Source organism: Schistocerca americana, chromosome 3 (genome assembly GCF_021461395.2).
Source record: "Schistocerca americana isolate TAMUIC-IGC-003095 chromosome 3, iqSchAmer2.1, whole genome shotgun sequence".
Lineage (NCBI taxonomy): Eukaryota > Metazoa > Arthropoda > Insecta > Orthoptera > Acrididae > Schistocerca > Schistocerca americana.
In genome coordinates this window covers 656,277,664-656,300,931 of record NC_060121.1, presented here as the reverse complement: position 1 = coordinate 656,300,931, position 23,268 = coordinate 656,277,664, and the positions used below count along the sequence as shown (strand labels likewise).

At 42.9% G+C, this 23,268-nt stretch overlaps 1 pseudogene; it reads right to left on the bottom strand.

Moving 5' to 3' along the window:
* Positions 1 to 2,022: 2,022 nt before the first annotated feature.
* Positions 2,023 to 2,140, bottom strand: LOC124607983 (annotated as a pseudogene).
* Between the last annotated feature and the right edge of the window lie 21,128 nt (positions 2,141 to 23,268).

Below are 23,268 nucleotides of genomic sequence, written 5' to 3'. Positions count from 1 at the left end.
TGGTGGGCACGTGGTAGAATTTTGCTCAGTATATACGTTTACGATTATAGACAGTTCGTTTAGATAAAACACCAATAATAAAATACGAATAGCCGTTATTTGTGTGTTATTTATTACACCGTTGGTATTTTATTATTGGAAATCGACCAGCCGAGGTCCCGCACTCCATACATGGGACGGAGTTACATTTACAAAACAAAAGAGTTTTTAGAAGTATTGTATACGACTCGGGCCTGTTCTGTCAGACACCTCCAATAGAACTGACACCACTGTTTTCGATACAGTAGCCGTAAGTATCAGTATGCGAGGGAGGTACCTACGACAACCGCAGTTGGACAATGAAATAATTCAGTGGTGAAAGGCGAAGATTTGTGCCATAATAGTATCCGAATCCCTATTTGTCACTTCATGCGAGCGATCACCTAAACCGCTTCAGCTACCTGGCATATGAGCACCCTTTCAAGCTGAAACAAATTCTTAACTCACACTACTAACCAACGTCCATGCCGGAGCGGTTCCTAGTAGTGTGTGATAAAGTAAGATTGGGGTAGGCCGGAAAGCGTGCTGAGGTAGCCAATGTTGCTAAAGTGACCGCATAATGAGAGAAATCTGTTTCGAGTCTCAGTCCGCTACAAATTTTCAACTTTCGCCATTGAATTATTTCAATACCCAATTACGGCAGAGATCGGTACCTCCCTCGAAATCTTGAAATCAAGGAAAGCTTGAAAATTAAGAAGGTAGGAGCGAGGTATGCAGAAAACGTGATTGTTAAGAATTTAAAGGGAAAACTCAATAGGACGAATCGGTAGCTTCGAGACATAAAATAATGAAGTCTTCAAGCTCCAATAGACATCCTTGTGTGACACGAGTTTTCAGTCGAAATGATTAAAGGACCAAATTTAAAAATGTAGCAAATGATGCAAGCAAAACTCAATACATTTGTCAAGAATTTGTGATTTACGGACAGTGAGAAATAGCGAAGCAGGAACGAGGAAATACGCTTGACTATGAGCAAGACAGAGTGCACATGTAAAAAAGTTAAAGAAACCTTTGATGGAATGAGAAGCGTCTGTATTTTCGGATGACATGCCACTACTAAACATAGAATGAAAGTCTGCAACGTGGAGGTTATGTATAGCCTACCTGTATTTAGCCTGTCTGTGCAAGGGATATGAAGCAACATTACAGAAGAGAACAGCTTGTAAATGTAATTTAAATGTGAGAGACAGAAGACAGATCAGTGGACTATTTAAAGGGCAGCAGGGCCCATGGATAAAATAAGATTCATTAAGAATTATGAGATACTTTAGAGGGCCACATACTATCTCTTCACAGGTCTTCCTAAATGCTTTTGGCCTCTCGGTACTACACTGTTTTATTAATGTAGTGATTCTTACCTCTGGAATACGGTTTATGTGTTCTTTAGATCTTAACTAATGTTGTTGTATTGAGTTTACTAGCTGAGTATCCGGCGTTGCGTGCGCATGTATTTATTCCAGTCTTCTGTTTGTTCCAGTGTGAAGTCAAGCGTCGGGACGCCATGCGGGAAGATTAGAGAAGAGAGGGTTGTGGAGAAGACGTCAGCCAACAGCACGCTGACCGGACCCCTCTTTAGGACGACAACGAGACAGCAGGTGCCTCTAGGCGAGGAGAACATAAGCGCCAAGGCGACTGGCTGCGGCCCATTTCTACGAGTGCTACAGCAGCGAGTTCGAGAATAGCATCAAGACTAGTCATTTCGCATCTACTATGTACAACTGTTTATTCTGAAGAGGTTTCTTATTTTTCCAGTTCGCCATTTGCCTGCGACACATCTGTATCTCTCTCCGTCTTCAGGTCACGAGTGGCCTACCGGGACTATCCGACCGCCGTGTCATCCTCAGTGGAGGATGAGGATAGGAGGGGCGTGGGGTCACCACACCGCTCTCCCGGTCGTTATGATGGTATTCTTGAATGAAGCCCTTGCTATTCGTTCGAATAGCTCCTCCATAGGCATCACGAAGCTGAGTGCACCCCGAAAAATGGCAACAGCGCATGGCTGCCTGTATGGTCACCCATCCAAGTGCTGACCATGCCCGACAACGCTTAACTTCGATGATCTCACGGGAACCGGTGTATACACTGCGGCAAGGCCGTTGCCTGACGCATCTCTATTTGACAAAGTTAAATATTGTAATCATTTCCTTTTGTAATAAACTTCATTACTACGGTTTCCTTGAATTGTTGTCTAACGATCCTACACAGTAGGTTTCATAGGCACACCCTATTTGACGAGTGGGCAGGATGCAACATTGGCGATGAGGAGGCCAGCGGATTCCATAGCAACAGCCACCATAGATTCTCTGTTTTCCTTCTCATGGCCTTTTCTATCAACTGACGCCTTCATTCTAAAATGTCTTTTCTTTGCAGGAATATGTTTAGTTGCTTTAACAGTATCTTTTATAGTGTTTTTGCTACTCAGGGTTTTCAGGTGGGCGTTGCAGTAATTCTCTTTGCTTGCATAGTTATTTTTATTGCCTGACTTGTCCGTTTATTGCATTTGTCTCTTCCAACATGCCCACCCCACCTCTCCCACCCCTTGCTCAGGCGTCTCAGCTGCAAGCGAAACATGCAACAGAGCTAACACAGATGTTTCAGTTTCACAGCCAAGAAATGTGAACCCTACCAAACAAGGTGCAGCAGCTACTGGCCAACGCTGCAAGCTCGGCAGAACAAACTACACCTACAGGGACTCCGAGAGCCATACCGCCTTTTCGCCAGTTTAACAACAAGAGAAGTGGCTCGAGCGGTGGCAATAGTTTGAAGCCCACGTGATTGCTCATAACGTACGAGGTACTATTAGGGTCCGTTACTTTTTGTCTACGGTAGGAGGTGCAGTGTTCCATCTCCTTCACAAACTCTTCCCTAAAACCACTCCGAGGGAACTTTCCTATGAACAGGTTGTAGATTCGCTAACTAATTACTAAGACCAACAAGTAAATGTGCTGCGAACTAGGTACCAATACTTTAATTGCAAGAAATGGTCAGAAAAAACTCATCGCGAGTAGGTAACAGAATTTTAGGGTATGACGAGGAAATGGAAATTCAAATGTGCTTGTGGTGCCATATATTCAGATGTTATGATGTGTGATGCGATCGTGTACAGTGTAACTGACGTAGGACTTAGAGAACAGATATTGAAACAGTCCGATCCATCATTCCAGCATGTAGGACAAATACTAGATCACTACGATTGAGGCGCCATGTCAGCTCATAAATTTCAGCAGCCACAAATTTGTCGGGTCGAGTCGCCCCTTGTTCGTGACTGGCGCATTAGGCAGCAACAGCTTGCATGCGCCACGCCACATAACCAGTTCTCCAAACCACGTAAACAACTCTCTAAACAGGCGAATAGAATTAAGTCATGCCCTTGGCATTGCCTTTAGCATGACCCTTGGCATGGCACAAACGACACGACTGCCCGTTCCAACAGGCACAGTGTTACACCTGTGGCAAGAAAGAACATGAACAATCCGTGTGTTTGCAACGGAACAACCATAAGAATTTTGCCCACTGAACTCACATCATTCTTGTCACAAGGCTAATGTTATTAATGCAGTATATTCAAAGGCTGCTGCAGGCATTAGCAAAACTAGCAAAAAGACAATTTCCTCAGTCCTACGCCAGTGCAACAAACTTTTTCTACATTTGCACGTTAGTGGAAAACGCGTGAAATTTCAGTAGGATACGGGTGCCGCTGTTACATTGCTAAATCGTAACACATACGCACTTTTAGGCTCCCCTCACCTGTCTAAATCTAGCACACATCTGACAGCTTATAATGCACAAGAAATTACCGTTCTCGGAAACTGTACCTTACCTGCCGTGTACCGCTCACCTATGTGACTTGTAACTTCCACTGTGCTACAATCATGCGGTTGTGAGAACAGATTTGGCCTTGATTTTTTTGATTTGTTTGGCTTTTAACATTCATGACAATGGGTTGTCAGTAAATGCATTCAATGCAAACGACAGTGTAACTCGGTTGCTGAAAGAATTCTCTGAACTTTGTCTGAAGGTGTAGGCAAGCCTAATAATGTTGTTGCACATACTACTATGAAAGACAATGCTTAGTCGAAATTTTACAGAGCCAGAACTGTTCCCATTGCATTACGGCACAAAGTCGCTGCGGAACTTATAGAACTGCAAGATAGAGGAGCTATTGCACCTATACAACAAAAGTCTGTGGGCAAATCCACTGATTTTGCTTCCCAAACATTGATCTCTCATTCGCCTCTGTGTTGACTTTAAGTATACAGTCAATGAACAACCTGTGATCGATTCTTATCCACTGACACACACAGAGGATCTCATGGACAGATTAGGCGGTGGTCATTAATTTTAAAAAATTGATTTGCGCAACGCATATCTTCAAATACCAGAATCTCAAAATGTGTTCGTATGGGTTTGTTTAAATATTTGCGTTTGCCTTTTGGCAGTGCTTCTGCACTCGCCACTTTTCAAGTGTATTTGGAACTGCTGACTGCTTAACTACCAGCAGGTCGAACACCTGAAGAACATACTGCATATTTGCGTGCTTTGTTTCGTGTGCTATCTGATGCAGGACTAAAGTGAAGACTGGACAAGTGTGACTTTTAAAAGCCTGGGTTGCCGTATCTTGGTCATGTCATAAACATACAAGTGTACATGCTGTTCAGTCACATTTGTTAGCAGCACGTGACCTGCCAGTTCCTCGCAATGCCACAGAACTACAATCCCGTTTAGGGAAAATGAACTACTATATACGGTTCATGCCGAATGCTGCACAAATCACTGATACGTTGCATCGCTTGTGTCGCAAGAATGTCTCCTTTGTTTGGAAAGATGAGTGCCAAGAGCTTTTCATGAACTTAAGGATACATTGCTCAGTGATCGATGTTTGGTTCACTTTGATCCTGCCAAACCTCTTGTGTTGCAAGTTGACGCTTTCCCTTACGGAATCGGTGCAGTGCTTCTGCACAGATTTGGTGATAGAGATAGGCCTACTGCTTTCGCAAGAAAAGTCTTGTCCAAAGCTCAGTGTAACTATTCACAAATAGAGAAAGGAGCATTGGCTATTGTGTATGGTGTCACCAAATTCCAACACTATTTGTTTGGCAAAAACGTCTACTTAGTAACGGATAACAAGCCATTGCAGTCCTTGTTACATCCGATGAATCCGGTTCCCATACGAAGTGCCCAAAAATTTCAGAGATGGTCTTCGTCGTCATCTCAATACGAGTACGAGATTGTGTATCGTCCGACAAGTCAACAAGGTAAAGCAGACGCACCTTCGCTGCTTCCCATTGGCCCTGATACAGACTTTCAAGCTTCTGCTGCATCTAGTTGTCACATCGATGTGCAGGGTTCTGAATTGCTTCAATCCCTTCCTCTGAACTGTAGGAAATTTACACAGGCCACGAACGATGATGTAGATTTGAACATTTTGCTAAAACACATTCGCACATCTTGGCCTCGCTCATTGCATACCATAGAGAACTCCGTTGTGCACCAATACTTTGCACGTCGGCATAGCCTCGCTGTACAGTAAGGTGTGATTCTTGTTCGAAATGACATTGAACATTCGCATGTGTTGATCCACAAAGCTTTGCAAAAAGAAGTGTTGCAGTTACTTCACCAAGGACGTTAATGGACTGTTCGAACGAAACAGCGCGTCGACACTGTACTTGGCTGGATATGAACCCCCACGAAAATTCTCTGTTTGGCCTAAGCTGCAATCACCCGGACCCTTTTTGGAACACTCGTTGGTTGATTTTGGCACACTCTTATAATAAGTTTCCTTTTGCTGTGCCAATGAACTCGACAACGTCACGTAGCACAGTTCAGGTGTTGTCTTCTCTTTTCTGCCTTTAAGGTTTGCCTGAAGTCATAGTGGCGGACAACGGCCCTCAGTTCACGTGGGGCGGGTCCAGCTCCAACGGTAGAGCGTGAGGAGGCGGAGGAGGTGAAGGCTCCGTCTCCATGGAGTCGTCCTGCGGAGTCGTGATGACATCATCTGGTGGCTGCTATGGCCGCGCTGTCCTCGGGATCTGTGAATCTAGGGGAAGAGATGCAGAAGGATTACCGTGCACATGACAGAGGCAAATTTGGTTTTCATGTAGGTGCTGAAATCCGTCTGGGCCTGAAATGAAAGACACACATGGGCCAAGTCGAAGAACGATCTCGTCTCGCGCCCACCGTCTGCTGCCGCTAAAATCCCTGAAAATGACAATATCACCAGGCGCGAAGCGATCCTTGTGGCCATACTTCGGCGCCGGATGCTGAGCAGAGTAGAGCATGTGGTGCAGTGTTCGATGGCGGCGGCCGTCAAGCACTTCCGCCGGTGATGGTCCATCTCGTTGATACGAACGATAAGAGGAGAGAAACAGTTGCAATGCCTGATCCGTGGTGTGTGCGGTGCGAAACAGCCGACGCGCCCTCGCGTTGTCGTGTTTCTTATACCGACCGTCCGTCGCTTTGTTGGGGGGGGGGGAGGGGGGGGAGGGAGAAAAGTTTCTGCGTAAAGTCAAGCGCCGTGACGGCAGTTGGGAACGTTAGAGCAGAGAGGGCGGTGAAGAAGACGTCATCCAATACCACGCTGACGGACCACTCTCTAGGACGACAACGGGAGAGCAGGTGCCTCTAGGCCAGGGCTTAACAACTGGCCGGTTTTGAGCTCGAGTACTCGCGTCTGCTCAGGCACGTGCTCGCGAGCAGGTGCAAGGTCGCGGAGTAGGGAGGGAGGGGAGGGAGGGGAAATGCGCGCGCACGTATGAATAGGACCGCAGCGTGCCTATTGAATTCGCGCCGACTGTGTAACGTTAAAAGTTCTACGATCAGCTCTAACAGTTACTTCGTTGGTTAAGAATCATGTCAAGTCGCCGTTGTGTAACCCCAACCGTGCTTTCGCAGTTCAACCCCCATTGGGAGGAATTGTATCTGTTTACAGAAAAAGACGGTGTTGCAAAATGTTTAGTATGTCACAAAACGCTGAATTCTTTTAGGATATTTAATTTGCAGCGACATTATACGTCGTACCACGCCAAAGGCTACGGAAGTGGAAAATGTGATGGACCAGATCGTGCACAGGAAGTTATTAAAAGGAAGCTATCCGAAGAAGATCTGGATGACGAAGAAAAATCAACTGAGACAGCTCGCAGAGTGAGCTACAAAATTGCTTTGTTTTTAGCAAAATCCCTGCGTCCCTTCACTGATGGCGATTTAATAAAAGATGTCTGGTAGTTGCAGCGGAACATTTGTGTCCATCTCAAGTTGAACAGTTTCGGATTGTGCCATTATCTGACATGACCATTATGCGTCGCATACAGGACATGGCAGACGACGTCCAGAGACAGCTTGCAAATATCTGTAAAGATTTTATGGGTATTCTCTAGCTCTGGACGAAAGTGTTGATATCACTGGAACAGCGCAGCTTTCCATATTTATTAGTGGTGTTAATAGAGATCTTCAGGTGAGGAAGGAGCTCCTCGATGTAGTAGCCATGAAGAACACTACAACTGGAGGTGATATTTTAAGTAGTGTTGAAGAAAGTGTTGAAAATATAGGATTGTCGTGGAATTCTTTCGTTTCAGTGTCTACAGACGGTGCACCAGCGATGACAGCGAAAAAATTAGGTTTCGTTGCGCTGTTGAAGGAGAAAATGCGAAAACTGACCGTGCCGAATCTAATAACTGCGGCAGTCATCTGTTGCCGACCGCAGCGCCGTTTTCTGCCTGTTTACGTATCTCTATTTGAACGCGCAAGCCTATACAAGTTTCTTTGGCGTTTCAGCCTAATTTCCAGTCCTTATGTTCGGAACTGTACTGCGCAAGCAATAGGTAGCGTAGTGCTGCGTGGTTGATGTAGAGAAGAGTTGCGTAAATGCTATAATATTATGACAGAACATGTGAAAATAGACGAAATTCCGGCAGCTTCCATAGGCTACTTGTGATGGACGAAGCATTTCTCATCGAAAATGCTCAGAAAGTAATTGTTCTAATAATCCCAGAGTCTGGAGATGATCGCAACTCGTTGAAAAAACCACAGCACCAAGTAGTTCAACAGTATCGTTAAAGGATGCAACTGTGCTGGGAACACCTGCCCAGCCTTTCTAAACCAGTTTGGAGAGTGACTGTTGTCCGTGGAGGGCACTCTGGTCATGCATCAGACCGGCGTGTGCTGGGGCAGTTGCCTACTGGCCATTGCCTCTGGTTGATTACTGATCGACCTCGTGGGTACTATCTTGTGCTGCGACACTATACAGTATATGTGCTTATGTTCTGTGCGATCTGTCTGTCTCGCGTTATACGTACAACTGTCTGGTGGTCATAGCTACATGCAGGATGCAGATGTTTTTATTTTGCACGGTGCAAAGTATGAATTGTGTTTGCTACATTGATATAGTGTGGTGATTCAATCATTTGTAGTAATATATTCCGGTCCTGGACTGGTTTCCCGGCGAAAAAATCAAGTTTTCCTCGACGTAGCAGAGCAGTGAAACTCTGTAGATCACTTCTGCATGGTTTAATATGCAATATGACTGCCGTGTGGTTTTCAATTTGTACAAAATAGTTTTCCGATAAAATTGTAGTACTTTGTCTGCCTGCAGAAAATGGCTAATAGAGCTCCCACACCGGTGGCACCAATTTGATAGGTACATTCAGTAAGAACCAATAAGAATGCTCTATTCACAGACATTTCCATGACATCTGAGAGTCACAAGACATCATTTGTGCAGCGCATGGGAACCTCTACACACTGGTTTGAAGAAGACTATGGCACAGTATCCATGGGAAGTTTCGTGATGTCTGAGAATCATGTAATATCTTCTTTGCTTGAGTTTTCAGAGACAAGTACAAGCAGACCAGGCTCCTCTAGTTCAGACAGGTGTGATGCTGCGCTGCACACACTGTTGTGACTTAAGAGCATGGCAAACCAGCAGTTGTAGGACATCGAAAATTCCAGCCATTTCCCTCATCTGTCGGACAGTGCTTCGAATTCTGTTTGAGTTCCTTTTTTTTCACGATCTTTTGTGGATTTCGTAATGTCATGAACTTTTTAGACATGTAATTGTCCTGATTTTCTCATCTGTTCCTAGATACTCGTATGCCTCGAAAAGTGCAGAAAATAAAGAACCTTTACATCCCAGACTTCAGCTGCAAAAATAAGCCCATTAAACGTTTCAGAGAAGTAATCAACACCACAGAAGCTGTAGACTCAGGCATTTTTCTCTCACCCACTGACCTTCAGACGAGCAGTTAATACCTGTGGTGTGCGTACTGTAAAACTTTCGGTACACACACCATCAGATTAATTGACTTGTCGCTTTAACGAAGTAGGCGAGTGTCAGCAATATGTCTCGTGGTCTCATCGTGGCGTGTTTGTCTTCTACCGTTACGTCAGACGATAGAAATGCCACTTGCATGCTTAGAGTAGCTGATTGACGTGACCAACTCTAAACAGAACTTGATTAATTTCCACGCACATTTATTAAAATAATAAAAATCATAAACCTTACTTAACTTGATTCTGGATGCTATTTAGAATTGACAATCTGAAGTTCCTTTGGTCTTGGTACGTTAATCTTATTCCCACGTATCTTTGATACTTGACAAAGTGTCTGTACATTTCTCTTCATGGCTATGTACCGGAATTTGGTAATTTTATTAGGAGCAGACTCAAACTTGACGATAGACTGGTGCAGACTAATGCAGGCTGACTGATCGGAGGTCTGTACACTCTTACAATACCTCGCGTGTTCAGGTATCACTGCGCGAGTGTGATCCGCGAAGAGAAAAGGTTCTACTTTAGCAGCAAACTCATTGGCTGCGTTACATATTAATACGGGGATCGGCGGAAGCAGAATTTGCTCAGTCTCTAGGAGAGCTCCATCTCGTAGTGCGGAGACGGACGAGCGCTGCGCCTGCACTGATGAGCTTAGCGGGACGCGTTCTATTGGGAAAGTTGTGTACGCGCTGACTACGCGGAACTATGTACACAACAGTACCCAAAAAGTGGTCGGCGTCCTATTTGGAATTATAGAGATACTTATTTCGACTTCCAAAGACCGTCGTTTTGGCGTGTAAAATAGAATATTGCAGCTTATGCGATTTCTGGATTCGTAAATTACTTCGTGATTGATTCGTTGTTCTCGTTTACGTAGCTTATAAATTAAATATTCACGTAATTCCAGAGTCTCGAGATAGTCGACGATCCAACTACCACTCTCACAATGCTTTGTGTGCAACTGTGTTTCGAGTGGCAGTTCTGTGAAATATTCAATTTGTGAAGCGAGTCGTTTAGTATTGCCTGTAGCACATCTACTGAAGCAGCAGCATTTGTAGAGTTTTGTGACATCTTTAAGATATGTTTGTGACAATATTTTGTACATTGCTTGCACATCAGTTTTAATAACTTCTGAACCAGTTCGTGTTCTGTGACATGCGGTAACCATGTCCCACAAAGAAATAGCGCCAGAGAGGAGGACAAATGCTGATGTATTTCCCACATGGCAGAAAGTACGAGTATTTAGAGCGGTCCTGCAGCTGCTAATTGTTGGACCCTGGCAAGTGCTGCGAATCTGGCACATGGCCCCTTCCGGTCGGCACGACTCTGGTGGGTGAAGTGTGCACGAGAAAATTCTCAGATTTGTTTAGTGCGATATGTGACTGTAATTGCGTGGTTCCTTTAGCTTTTCGAATAAAAAAGTACCGCAATTGTTTGTCATTGTCTAATGCATTTAAACACTAGCATCCCTTCTGAGCTGCATTGCGATTTCAGAAATAAAAATATGCTTAAACAAGCTGATTAAACAACACCTTATGGATGCCGTATTAGCCTATCATCATGACGTCCTCCCAGTCCAGCAGCTCGACACTGATTCGAAGTATTTCCAGTCACATTTTCCCCAGGTTGCCATCCTGGATAAGATAACAGTAGGGAAGGGTTAGGTCAGGGCGATGGGAGTGCTCTGGTGGTTCCCTGAGGGGGGCCCCATGTGCCGACTTTTGAAAACCCATGACATAATCAGGAGGTGGGGGGTAATTGATTATCAATTACTTAATTTGAGTAATTAATTTGATGTCAAATGTGGTTTTGAAGCACCAGTACCCCTCTACGTATAGTGCCGATTGTGGTGGGCTAAGAAGTCTACGCGAAAAATGTGTGGGGGCAGAGTGGTGCCAAAAATGTTGCATCTACTGAAATATCGTCACAATATTATGGTCAGTGTGAGACGATTAAATTCCTCAAACCGTTTAGCTTCCTAGTTTGAGACCTGCAAATACACAGGGAAATCCAGACCTACTTGATCCAGCTCAGAATTGGACGAGTGATGTGTTGAAGTGACGGTAAGGACAATTTATGGGGTTGGTTAGCCCCAGTCCCGCTCCCATCCTTCTCCACCCACAGGGGAGGCTTATGTTTAAGGGTGGGAGAAGTTGAAGTTTTACAATCGAATTTGCTTTAACAACATCGATTCCCACGGCATCAGTGGTGGGTGACTTGTTGACATGTGCCCCGTGGTGGAGTTTTTATTAAGCGGCATGGTACAGAGAGAGCGCGGGACAGAAGTTGCGGAACGAGTTGCGAAGTGGTGCGGGAGACTGTGCTGCCGGCGGTGGCTCTGTGGCAGTGGGAGTAAGTGCGATGTACGGCCTCTAGTGAGCATTGCGTGCAAAATGAAACGCCTTGTTGTGGTGAGTTGGAGTTTGCGGAAGTTCTTTTGAGGTGCATGGTGTTCTGTAGCAGCCCTGCACGACTGTTACTAAGGTGACCCGTAACAATGAACTTTGGGGGCAATGTGTTGGAACTATGGCTCGTTACAAATGTTATACAGTGACGTCGCTGCAGCTTTGCATTCAGAATTTCCGTTCTTCTGGACGTTCCGGTGTTAGTCTCACCTTACAATGTCGGCGGCATATATCAATGCTACGGTTTGAAATTCAGAAAGAAGACGCTCAGGTAGCGTGCATATATTTAGCCGCCAAGTTTGAATTTGTGAAAATAGGTATAAGACTGTGTTATTGTCCACTGGGCACATTGCAGCTGATAAAAAAGGTACATATGGAATTGTAAGTCATTTTAGATAAATAATTTAACTTATCTCTTTCTTGTAGAAGCCTGATTGTTCTCTGTGCATTGGTACTCGTGCTAGCACGACCTTATAATTGCAAGCGCCCTGGGGCGGGTTTGACCTGTCTTGTCGAGGTGACGGAATGGTGCACTTTCTGGCTGCAATTCTGAAATTCTGGTACCTTAATTTCCAGGGATTACAATTTCTAGAATTATTTCCTTTCTGCATTGTATTTCATAAATGTAGGCTAACAGCTTATTTGATTATTTTATTGCCTTTTACATGATAGTTAACACTGGGGTTTGGTTCAGTATGTTTCATTTAAATGAATGTATTTATTGGGCTAAAGCTTTGAAATGCCCACATATTTTGTAAACTCTAACGTAAGGTATTACTTAAAATATGATTGATGCATATCTCTCAAGGCGGTCTGTGGATATTTGCTGACGATAAAAGTTTTGCATCAGCGGCTTGAATTTGTGGCAGTAATTTCTTATTATGGACAGAGGTGACATGAAAGTTAATAATGTTAAAATGCATTATGTGATCTGATGTTCAAGCAGTTAAGTGAAATATTCCTTATTATGTAATTAAGAAAAGAGAGTAAGGTAGCTGTAGGCCAACAGTTTGCTTTGATTATTTTATTGCTTTTTACGTTATTTTTAATATTACTGGCATTTGGTGAAGTATGTTTCCTTCGAATAAATGTCGTCATTGAGCTGAAGGATAATTAATGTTCATATTAAGTGCGAAGGAAGTAATGAATTATTATAATAATGGCTGTGGTAATAAATCTAGTACCTCGAGAGAAAGTTGAAGAGCATTCAGCAAAGGAATCCTGTCTCCTGACCAACCTGCTCAATTGGTCTAAAGGTTTAACAGAGTGTCCGTATCATGATCCACAACCTGTATCAGGGAATGGGAATGTCTTGTGTGGTACTAGAGGGAGGTATAGAGGTTAAAAACCCCGTAGGGGAAGACTGAGATTGGAATACATCCAACATATAATGGAGGTGGTGTGCAGGTACAAGTCTCAGACGCACTGGACCAGACACAAGTTTGATGACGCAAAGCAAAAGAAGTGCAAAACTTATCACGAATTCGCAGCACAGCAGTTAGGCGGTTGTGTATCCTACTTAATACGGTTAGGATTCTCTAGGCCTGTTGGAAACATATGGAATTCCGATCTACTAGTTTTTTTTCTTTTGACTGATGAGTTGCATATAGACAACATCTCCTCGTCTGTAATTGATCTGTTTGAGTGAATATCGGTACACAAGACGGAGAAGAAGCCTCCGTGGTCTCTAATAGAGTTACTGCTTCATAAAGAGAAGATGGCATTTTCGACGCTTTGTTTACGCGCATAAGTCTTAGTACTGTTGCGTTATTAGTTTGTCTGTCTTTCACATACAGATATAGATTCAGAAATAAATAGAAAATGGAAATTTATGCAGAAGTACACCCCTGCTGCTACTGTCAACATCGTTATTATTCTTCGGTAAATACTGCAGCGTAATGTTATAAAAGAAGAAAATTCTAAAGTAATTCAATATCTGACGCTTCGGCCGTCGGATACTTCAGTATTTGCTAAGATAACAAAGCAGTAATCACTAGGGCCCTACTTGTAATGACAACTATTATATTTTTTCTGAATATTAAGGTAAATTTTACAACTATTTGTACGCCAATGTAGACATTAAACTGTAGAAAAATGTATTTTTACTGTGTGCATAATGCCATATACACACGGTTCTAGTAATTGATCATATGTGATCTGAGTACAGGAGAAGAACAAATCAATCAAAAATGGAGAATTTAAGGAGACTGCTCAAAGGCATAATATGGATAGATCTTTACAATACTTCTAACTGTAATGGAAAATAAAAATTATTCATTAATTAAGATACTCTCTCACCATGGGTCAAAAGTAAACACTATCTACTATCTAAGAACAACTCTGATAATGGCATTGTATTGGATTTCAAAAATAGTGCAAAATATTGACGTAAATGATCCAGAAAACATAAGCAGTATAAGTATGAGGAAAAATTACCTAATCTGGCAACTAAACAAAACTGTAAGGGGTACAGCGGAGACATATAGGTGAGGCCAGAAATGGAATAGATAATTCTAAAAATAAATGAGACACTGATAATAAGTGAATGTAGTGTCGCAAAAATCTTAAGGAAATACTTTGTTTCTGTTACTGACAGGTTGGGTTTATCAGGTTCATTAAAGTGTGCAATGGAATATCTGAGACCAATCTCTTCAAATAACTTGAGTAAAATTGAAATGGCATTCAAGTCAGCCAAGGAAGTAGCACCAATCATGTTGTTGTGGTCTTCAGTCCTGAGACTGGTTTGATGCAGCTCTCCATACTACTCTATCCTGCGCAAGCTTCTTCATCTCCCAGTACTTACTGCAACCTACATTCTTCTGAATCTGCTTAGTGTATTGATCTCTTGGTCTCCCTCTACGATTTTTACCCTCCAGGCTGCCCTCCAATGCTAAATTTGTGATCCCTTGATGCCTCAAAACATGTCCTACCAACCGATCCCTTCTTCTAGTCAAGTTGTGCCACAAACTTCTCTTCTCCCCAATCGTATTCAATACCTCCTCATTAGTTACGTGATCTACCCACCTTATCTTCAGCATTCTTCTGTAGCACCACATTTCGAAAGCTTCTATTCTCTTCTTGTCCAAACTGGTTATCGTCTACGTTTCACTTCCATACATGGCTACACTCCATACAAATACTTTCAGAAACGACTTCCTGACACTTAAATCTATACTCGATGTTAACAAATTTCTCTTCTTCAGAAACGATTTCCTTGCCATTGCCAGTCTACATTTTATATCCTCTCTACTTCGACCATCATCAGTTATTTTACTCCTTAAATAGCAAAACTCCTTTACTACTTTAAGTGTCTCATTTCCTAATCTAATCCCTTCAGCATCACCCGATTTAATTTGACTACATTCCATTATCCTCGTTTTGCTTTTGTTGATGTTCATCTTATATTCTCCGTTCAAGACACTGTCCATTCCGTTCAACTGCTCTTCCAAGTCCTTTGCTGTCTCTGACAGAATTACAACGTCATCGGCAAACCTCGAAGTTTTTATTTCTTCTCCATGAAGTTTAATACCTACTTCGAATTTTTCTTTTGTTTCCTTTACTGCTTGCTCAATATACAGATTGAATAACATCGGGGAGAGGCTACAACCCTGTCTCACTCCTTTCCCAACCACTGCTTCCCTTTCATGCCCCTCGACTCTTATAATTGCCATCTGGTTTCTGTACAAATTGTAAATAGCCTTTCGCTCCCTGTATTTTACCCCTGCCACCTTGGGAATTTGAAAGAGAGTATTCCAGTTAACGTTGTCAAAAGCTTTCTCTAAGTCTACAAATGCTCGAAACGTAGGTTTGCCTTTTCTTAATCTTTCTTCTAAGATAAGTCGTAAGGTTAGTATTGCCTCACGTGTTCCAACATTTCTACGGAATCCAAACTGATCCTCCGCGAGGTCGACTTCTACCAGTTTTTCCATTCGTCTGTAAAGAATTCGCGTTTTAAACTGATAGTTCTGTAATTTTGGCATCTGTCAACACCTGCTTTCTTTGGGATTGGAATTATTATATTCTTCTTGAAGTCTGTGGGTATTTCGCCTGTCTCATACATCTTGCTCACAAGATGGTAGAGTTTTGTCATGACTGGCTCTCTCAAGGCCATCAGTAGTTCTAATGGAATGTTGTCTACTCCCGGGGCCTTGTTTCGACTCAGGTCTTTCAGAGCTCTGTCAAATTGTTCACGCAGTATCTTATCTCCCATTTCATCTTCATCTACGTCCTCTTCCATTTCCATAATATTGTCCTCAAGTTCATCGCCCTTGTATAAACCCTCTATATACTCCTTCCACCAATCATTAAATCCGTTAAATCAAAGTGTAGTACTACACTACTGGCCATTAAAATTGCTACACCACGAAGATGACGTGGTACAGACGCGAAATTTAACCGACAGGAAGAAGATGCGGTGATATGCAAATGATTAGCTTTTCAGAGCAATCACACAAGGTTGATGCCTGTGGTGACACCTATAACGTGCTGACACGAGGAAAGTTTCCAACCGATTTCTCATACACAAACAGCAGTTGATTGGCTTTGACTGGTGAAACGTTGTTGTGATGCATCGTGTAAGGAGGAGAAATGCGTACCATCAAGTTTCCTACTTTGATAAAGGTCGGATTGTAGCCTATCGTGATTGCAGTTTATCGTATCGTGACATTGCTGCTCGCGTTGGTCGAGATCCAATTACTGTTAGCAGAATACGGAATCGGTGGGTCCAGGAGGGTAATACGGAACCCCGTGCTTGATTCCAACGGCCTCGTATCACTAGCAGTCGAGATGACAGGTATCTTATCCGCGTGGATGTAATGGATCGTGCAGCCACGTCTCGATCCCTGAGTCAACAGATGGGGACGTTTGCAAGATAACAACCATCTGCACGAACAGTTTGACGACGTTCGCAGCAGCATGGACTATCAGCTCGAAGACCATGTCTGCGGTTATCCTTGACGCTGCATCACAGACAGGAGTGCCTGCGATGGTGTACTCAACGGTGCACGAATGGAAAAAGGTCATTTTTTTCGGATGAATCCAAGTTCTATTTACAGCATCATCATGGTCGCACACGTGTTTGGTGACGTCGCGGTGAGCGCACATTGGAAGCGTGTATTCGTCAACGCCATACTGGCGTATCACCTGGCGTGATGGTATGGGGTGCCAATTGTTACACGTCTCGGTCACCTCTTGTTAGCACTGACGGTTCTTTGAACAGTGGACGTTGCATTTCAGATGTGTTATGACCCGTGGCTGTACCCTCCATTCGATTCCAGCGAAACCCTATATTTCAGCAGGACTGCATGTTGCAGGTCCTGTACGGGCCTTTCTGGATACGGAAAAATGTTCGACTGCTGCCCTGGCCAGCACATTCTCTAGATTTCTCACCAATTGAAAACGTCTGGTCAATGGTGGCCGAGCAACTGGCTCGTCACAATACGCCAGTCACTAATCTTGATGAACTGTAGTACCGTGTTGAAGCTGCATGGGCATCTGTACCTGTACACGCCATCCAAGTTCTGTTTGACTCAAAGCCCAGGCGTATCAAGGCCGTTACTAAGGCCAGAGGTGGTTGTTCTGGGTACTGATTTCCCTGGATCTATGCACCCAAATTGCGTGAAAATGTAATCACATGTCAATTCTAGAGTAATATATTTGTCCTATGAATACCCGTTTATCATCTGCATTTCTTCTTGGTGCAGCAATTTTAATGGCCAGTAGTGTAGTTATGATAATATATGAATCAAGTAAATCAAAGTCTTCAGCTCAGCTGAGTTATGTTGAAGTTTATTATGTAATCATTTTAATATCAGTGGAAAATTTCCAGACTGGCTAAACTATGCTGAAGTTAAAGCCCTGCTGCTAGACGAGGGATAAAGAGATACTGCAAAACTATTGACCAATTTAACTTTTTCTGGCTTTTCCCAAAATGTATGAAAAGGTTGTATTCAAGAGTCTTCTTTAGCATCTAAATGCAAATGTTTTATTGGCCAAGTCAGAGTTTGGGTTCCTTAAAATTCCAGTAGAAGGAAGATTATTTATACATACTGTGATTAATTTATTAGGTAACAAAATACAAGCTACTAGCATTATCTGTGACCTGTCCAAAACCTTTGACCACGTGAATCGCTGCATTCTCTTGTGTAAAAGAGAGTGTTATAGTGTCACTGACAGTGCCTCAAAATGATTCATTTCTTACCTAACTAACAGGAAACAAAGGAAGTCGTTGCGAAATACCTGTGGAGTAAGCTATGTGTGCTCATCTGAGTGGAATTTAATTACGCGTTCTGTTCCTCAAGCTTCCATCTTAGGTTCATTGCTTTTTATGGTGTAAATGAATGGCATTTCAAGTGTTACATTGTCAGATTCTAAGTTTGTTTTGTTTTTGGATGATACAAACTTTGCATTAAATAGCAAGTGAAGTAGAGATCTCGAAATAGCTGCTAATCCGATTCTCACTGACATTAATAAATGGGGTAAAAGCTAATTCACTGTCATTAAACTATGAAGAGACCCACAATAAGCAGTTCAGAACCTGTAAGAGATCTCCTTCCAGCCTGTGTATATTATGTGAAGACATTCAGGTGAAAGAGGTTGGCAATATTAAATTTCTGGGATTACAGGTCAATAATAAACTTAGATCAGCTCGGTGTACCAAAGAATTGCTGAAGCGCTTAACAAGTCTGTAACTGCAGTGTGAATCATCTCAGATGTCTGAGATATGAACATAAAAAACCTTCCATACGTCGCTTACTCACATTCTGTTACGTCATATGGAATCATATTTTGGGGTAATTCGTCAAACTGAGGAAACATTTTTTAGAGTGCATTAGCGTGTAATGAAACTCATTTGTGGTTCAAACTCAAGAACGTCATTTAGAAACCTGTTCAAGGAACTGGGTATTCCAACCAGTACTTCTGAGTAAATTATTTCTTAATGATATTTGTTGTAAATAATTTCTCTATTTCGAACCAGAAGCTCAATACCTAGCATCAATACTGGGAATAAGAACAATGTACATACAGACCTAAAATCACTTACCTTCCCCCAAAAAGGGGTGCAACATTCTGGAATACAAATTATCAATGAATTGCCAGTAGCCATTAAAAATTTCGGTTTCAGATAAAGCACAGTTTAAATAGGGTTTGAAACACTGTTCGCCCGCTTAAGTAGAAACGTCTGCTAGACTTCTGTTCCGGCAGAAGAATAAGTAATTTGTGTTATGATAAATTTATTAGAAGCACTGAACTGTGTTTAGGCCTGTCAGTGCATTATTTCTGTAAATATTAGGAGTTCCAGTTTGCTGTAGTGTAATCTCATTTTTGACAGTCTCTTGATAAATGATCATGGAAGTGAGTATTAAATCATGTGTTATATCCAAATGTTCTGTGTTTTCTATGGATTTCTTTCGGACCTGTTCCAGACCAACAAGAATCATATAAGTTCAACGTCCACGGAATGGAAACTGAATCTCATTTAATCTAAAATATGAAAATGATGCTCAGATGACTGTGTTTCAAGTGAAATCATCAGAAATTGTCACAACAATTATTGTTGTAATTGTGGTTGTTACTTAAAAGGTTTATTTATTAAGACTGAATTAGAGAAGCTGCTAACTCCTTATTCATTTCACTGAAGTAAGACATTGTTCTACGTGATCGACAAAACACCCTTCAAGCCAAAACATAGCGACTTCAGACGTATTGTACACATGGTCCCACTATTCACTAAGAACAGAAACAGTCTGGTTCAATGTACCGAAAGTAAAGTGCTGCAAAAGCAAGAGGTAGCGAGGCCTTGTTCGTGACTTTGGGGAAAAGTCTTTAGCCCTGACGGGGAAACATTAGTTTTTTAAGTGTGTGCAGAAAAGCTCTTTCATGTGGAATAATGCTTTAATACCGCCGAATGCAGCAGCTGAGTCGAGAGAAGTGCTGATAGTTACAGCAATCGACGTTCTTCAAGTACTTGGGTAGGATGATGATGGCTTGCAACGTCCCACAGCAGAAACTGAAGAACGTACGTCTGAGACACTTCTTGGAGAAGTACACAGTCCATCCATTTCCGTATTTATCTACAGTAAAAAAGAACTATTTCTCTGTGTGTTAGAAACAGATGCTCAAGTAAACAAAAAGTGTGTGTGTGTGTGTGTGTGTGTGTGTGTGTGTGTGTGTGTGTGTGTAGATGGAACCCGTAGTGTGGCAGTGTGGGTGGGCTTTATGTTGCATAAGTTTTTATTGGTCTTCTAAGAGATGATGGGCCAGGAGGAATGTTTCCCCCAGCGTGTGAAACTGTCGAGGGAGTAAACAGCCCAACAACTATTACTTTATATGACAGCTACACGATGCTACTGTGGACGGATGGCGTAAAGAGACACAAACTTTTGTTGCTACCAACTGATGGTGCTTCATACATGGATGCAACAGCCGCTAGGCTTCAGATTCTCTACCCCATTAAGGAGCATACCACTTGCATTGCGCATGCATTACCCATACTTGCAGAAGGGTTGTAATCAAATTATCCTGATGTGGACAGATCAATTTCCTGTGGCAAGAAAATCTATATGAAAACTCCGGTACGGATGCAGAAATTAAAGGAACAAGTTCCTTCACTACCCCTCCCATTTCCACTCCCCTTCCCCCCCCCCCATTCCCCTCCCCCCCCTTCAGCCTTCTCTTACACGATAGTGTTCCTGCATTCGTGGTGCTGAGTATTACTGCATCCACTAAATCAAAAGAGAGAGTGTCGTTCATGAGCCTGATAGTTATGAATCAAGTGATACGAAAACTGTGAAAGATTTGTTTACCTAGTCTAAAAACCTGGGATACATCGACACATTCCAGTGGTATGAAAGCAATCACTCGACTGGAAACTGCTGGTATTCAATGATGTGGCACCCTGGTACTGTGCAGCACGTGCACCGTGAGCTGAGTCGAGTTCGTGCTCAAGTAGCTGAAAGAGCGATCAAGAGACAGCAAAGTGTTCTGCATGTTTCAATGTGCACCAAACACGCTCCTACGACGTCCTGTGATGTGGAGATGAGCTTCTCCAGGTACGAAACTATCCTCAGCTATAAACGTAGATTTTTGAAAATGGAAAACCTGAGAAAATATCTTGTGATCCAGTGGAATTCTGTAGAAACTGAAGATTGACAAGGCGTGTTAAGTAATGTGGAATATTTTAAACAAGTGGAGCACAACAGTAAAGATAAGGGTTTATTGTTTGGATGAATGATAGTTTTTCTGCTCTACTTGGTGTTTCTCTTCCAGTCACATGCCGACATTTAAAAAAATTATTGCTCGTTAGTTTCGAAAACTGAGGAAAGTGTGTACAATAGTCACAGTTTGCTGAGAAGTGAATTTTGTATTACATAGTATGTAAATAAACCAAAAAAATGTTTTCAAATATAGCTTTATAACATCTTCATAATGTGCAAAAACGCAATATAAGATGCAGTGACCATTTTCCACTTGAGAGTTCAGCTGTTTTAGCCAAGGTTTTTATCGGATTAAATTGCCTTACGCGCTTCAGTACTACATTATTTTCAGCGGATGTTGGTACGTCGTGCCTCATCCTCTGCTGTGAATCAGAGCCAACTACAAGCCTTTATAAAGTCGTATTTAAATTTTTATATTTATAGAGATTTTAGGTCATTAATGCAGTCGTATTTCTTTAGTTCGCTGACGTCCGGTCACTGTCAACGACAGAAGGATGTTTGATAATGGAAATACGTTTGAATACGTACCTATCTACACCATGTGATCAACGGTATCCGAACACCTCCAAAAACACACCTTTTTCATAATAGGTGCATTGTGCTGCCACCTACTGCCAGGTATTCCATATTATTGACATCAGAAGTCATTAGACATCGTGAGCGAGCAGAAGGGACGCTCCGTGGAACTTATGGACTTCGAACGTGGTCTGGTGTTTTAGTGGCACTTGTGTCATACGTCTGTACGCGATTTTTCCACAGTCCTAAACATCCCTAGGTCCACTACTTCCGATGTGATAGTGAAGTGGAAACAAGCAGGGACACATACAGCACAAAAGCGTACAGGCCGATCTCGTCTGTTCACTGACTGAGACAGCCTACTGTTGCCGGCCGGAGAGGCCGTGTGGTTCTAGGCGCTACAGTCTGGAACCACGAGACCGCTACGGTCACAGGCTCGAATCCTGCCTCGGGCATGGATGTGTGTGATGTCCTTAGGTTAGTTAGGTTTACGTAGTTCTAAGTTCTAGGGGACTGATGACCGGCTCGAATCCTGCCTCGGGCATGGATGTGTGTGATGTCCTTAGGTTAGTTAGGTTTACGTAGTTCTAAGTTCTAGGGGACTGATGACCTCAGAAATTGAGACCCATAGTGCTCAGAGCCATTTGAACCATTTTTGAACAGCCTATTGTTGATGGGGATCGTAATGTGTAATAGGTTGACATCTATCCAAACCATCACACAGGAATTCAGAACTGCATCAGAATCCACTTTAGTTACTATTACAGGTAGGCGGGACGTGAGAAAACTTGGATTTCATGGTCGAGCTGCTACTCTCAAGTCACACATCACGCCGGTAAACGCCTAACGACGCTTAAAAATGGTTCAAATGGCTCTAAGCACTATGAGACTTATCATCTGAGGTCATCAATGCCCCTAGAAATAGAACTACTTAAACCTAACTAAGGACATCACACACATCCATGCCCGAGGCAGGATTCGAACCTCCGACTGTAGCAGCCGAGTATTTCCGGACTGAAACGCCTAGAACCGCTTGACAACTGTGGCCTCCCCAAACGACGCCTCGCTTGGTCTAAGGAGCGTAAGCATTGGACGAATGAACAGTAGAAAAACGTTGTGTGGAGTGACGAATGACGGCACACAATGTGGCGATCCGATTGCAGGGTGTGGGCATGGCGAATACCAGGTGAACGTTATCTGCCATCGTGTGTAGTGCCAACAGCAAAATTCGGAGGCAGTGGTCTCATGGTGTGGTCGTGTTTTTTGTGGAGGGAAGATGCACACCTTGTTATTTTGCGTGTCACTATAACAGCACAGGCCTACACTGATATTTTAAAAGCACGTTCTTGCTTCTCATATTTGAAGGAAAATTCGGGGATGGCGATTGCATCTTTCAACACGATCAACACGGTCGACAACTTGTTCATAATGCACGGCCTGTGGCGAAGTGGTTACACGACAGTAATATCACTGCAATGGATTGGCCTCAATCCTATAGAACGCCTTTGGGATGTTTTGGAACGCCGACTTCTTGCGAAGCCTCTCCGACCGACATCGATACCTCTCCTCAGTGCAGCACTCCGTGAAGAATGGCCTGCCGTTCCTCAAGAAACCTTCCAGCACCTGACTGAACGTATGCCTGTGAGAGTGAAAGCTGTGATCAAGGTTAAGTGAAGTCCAACAACATATTGAATTCCAGCATTACCGGTGGAGGGCACCACGAACTTGTAAGTCATTTTGAGTCAGCTGTCAGGATACTTTTGATCACATACTGTCTATTGTGTATGAAAATAGTTGTACGGATATTCAGTAAGATTTCACAGTATATG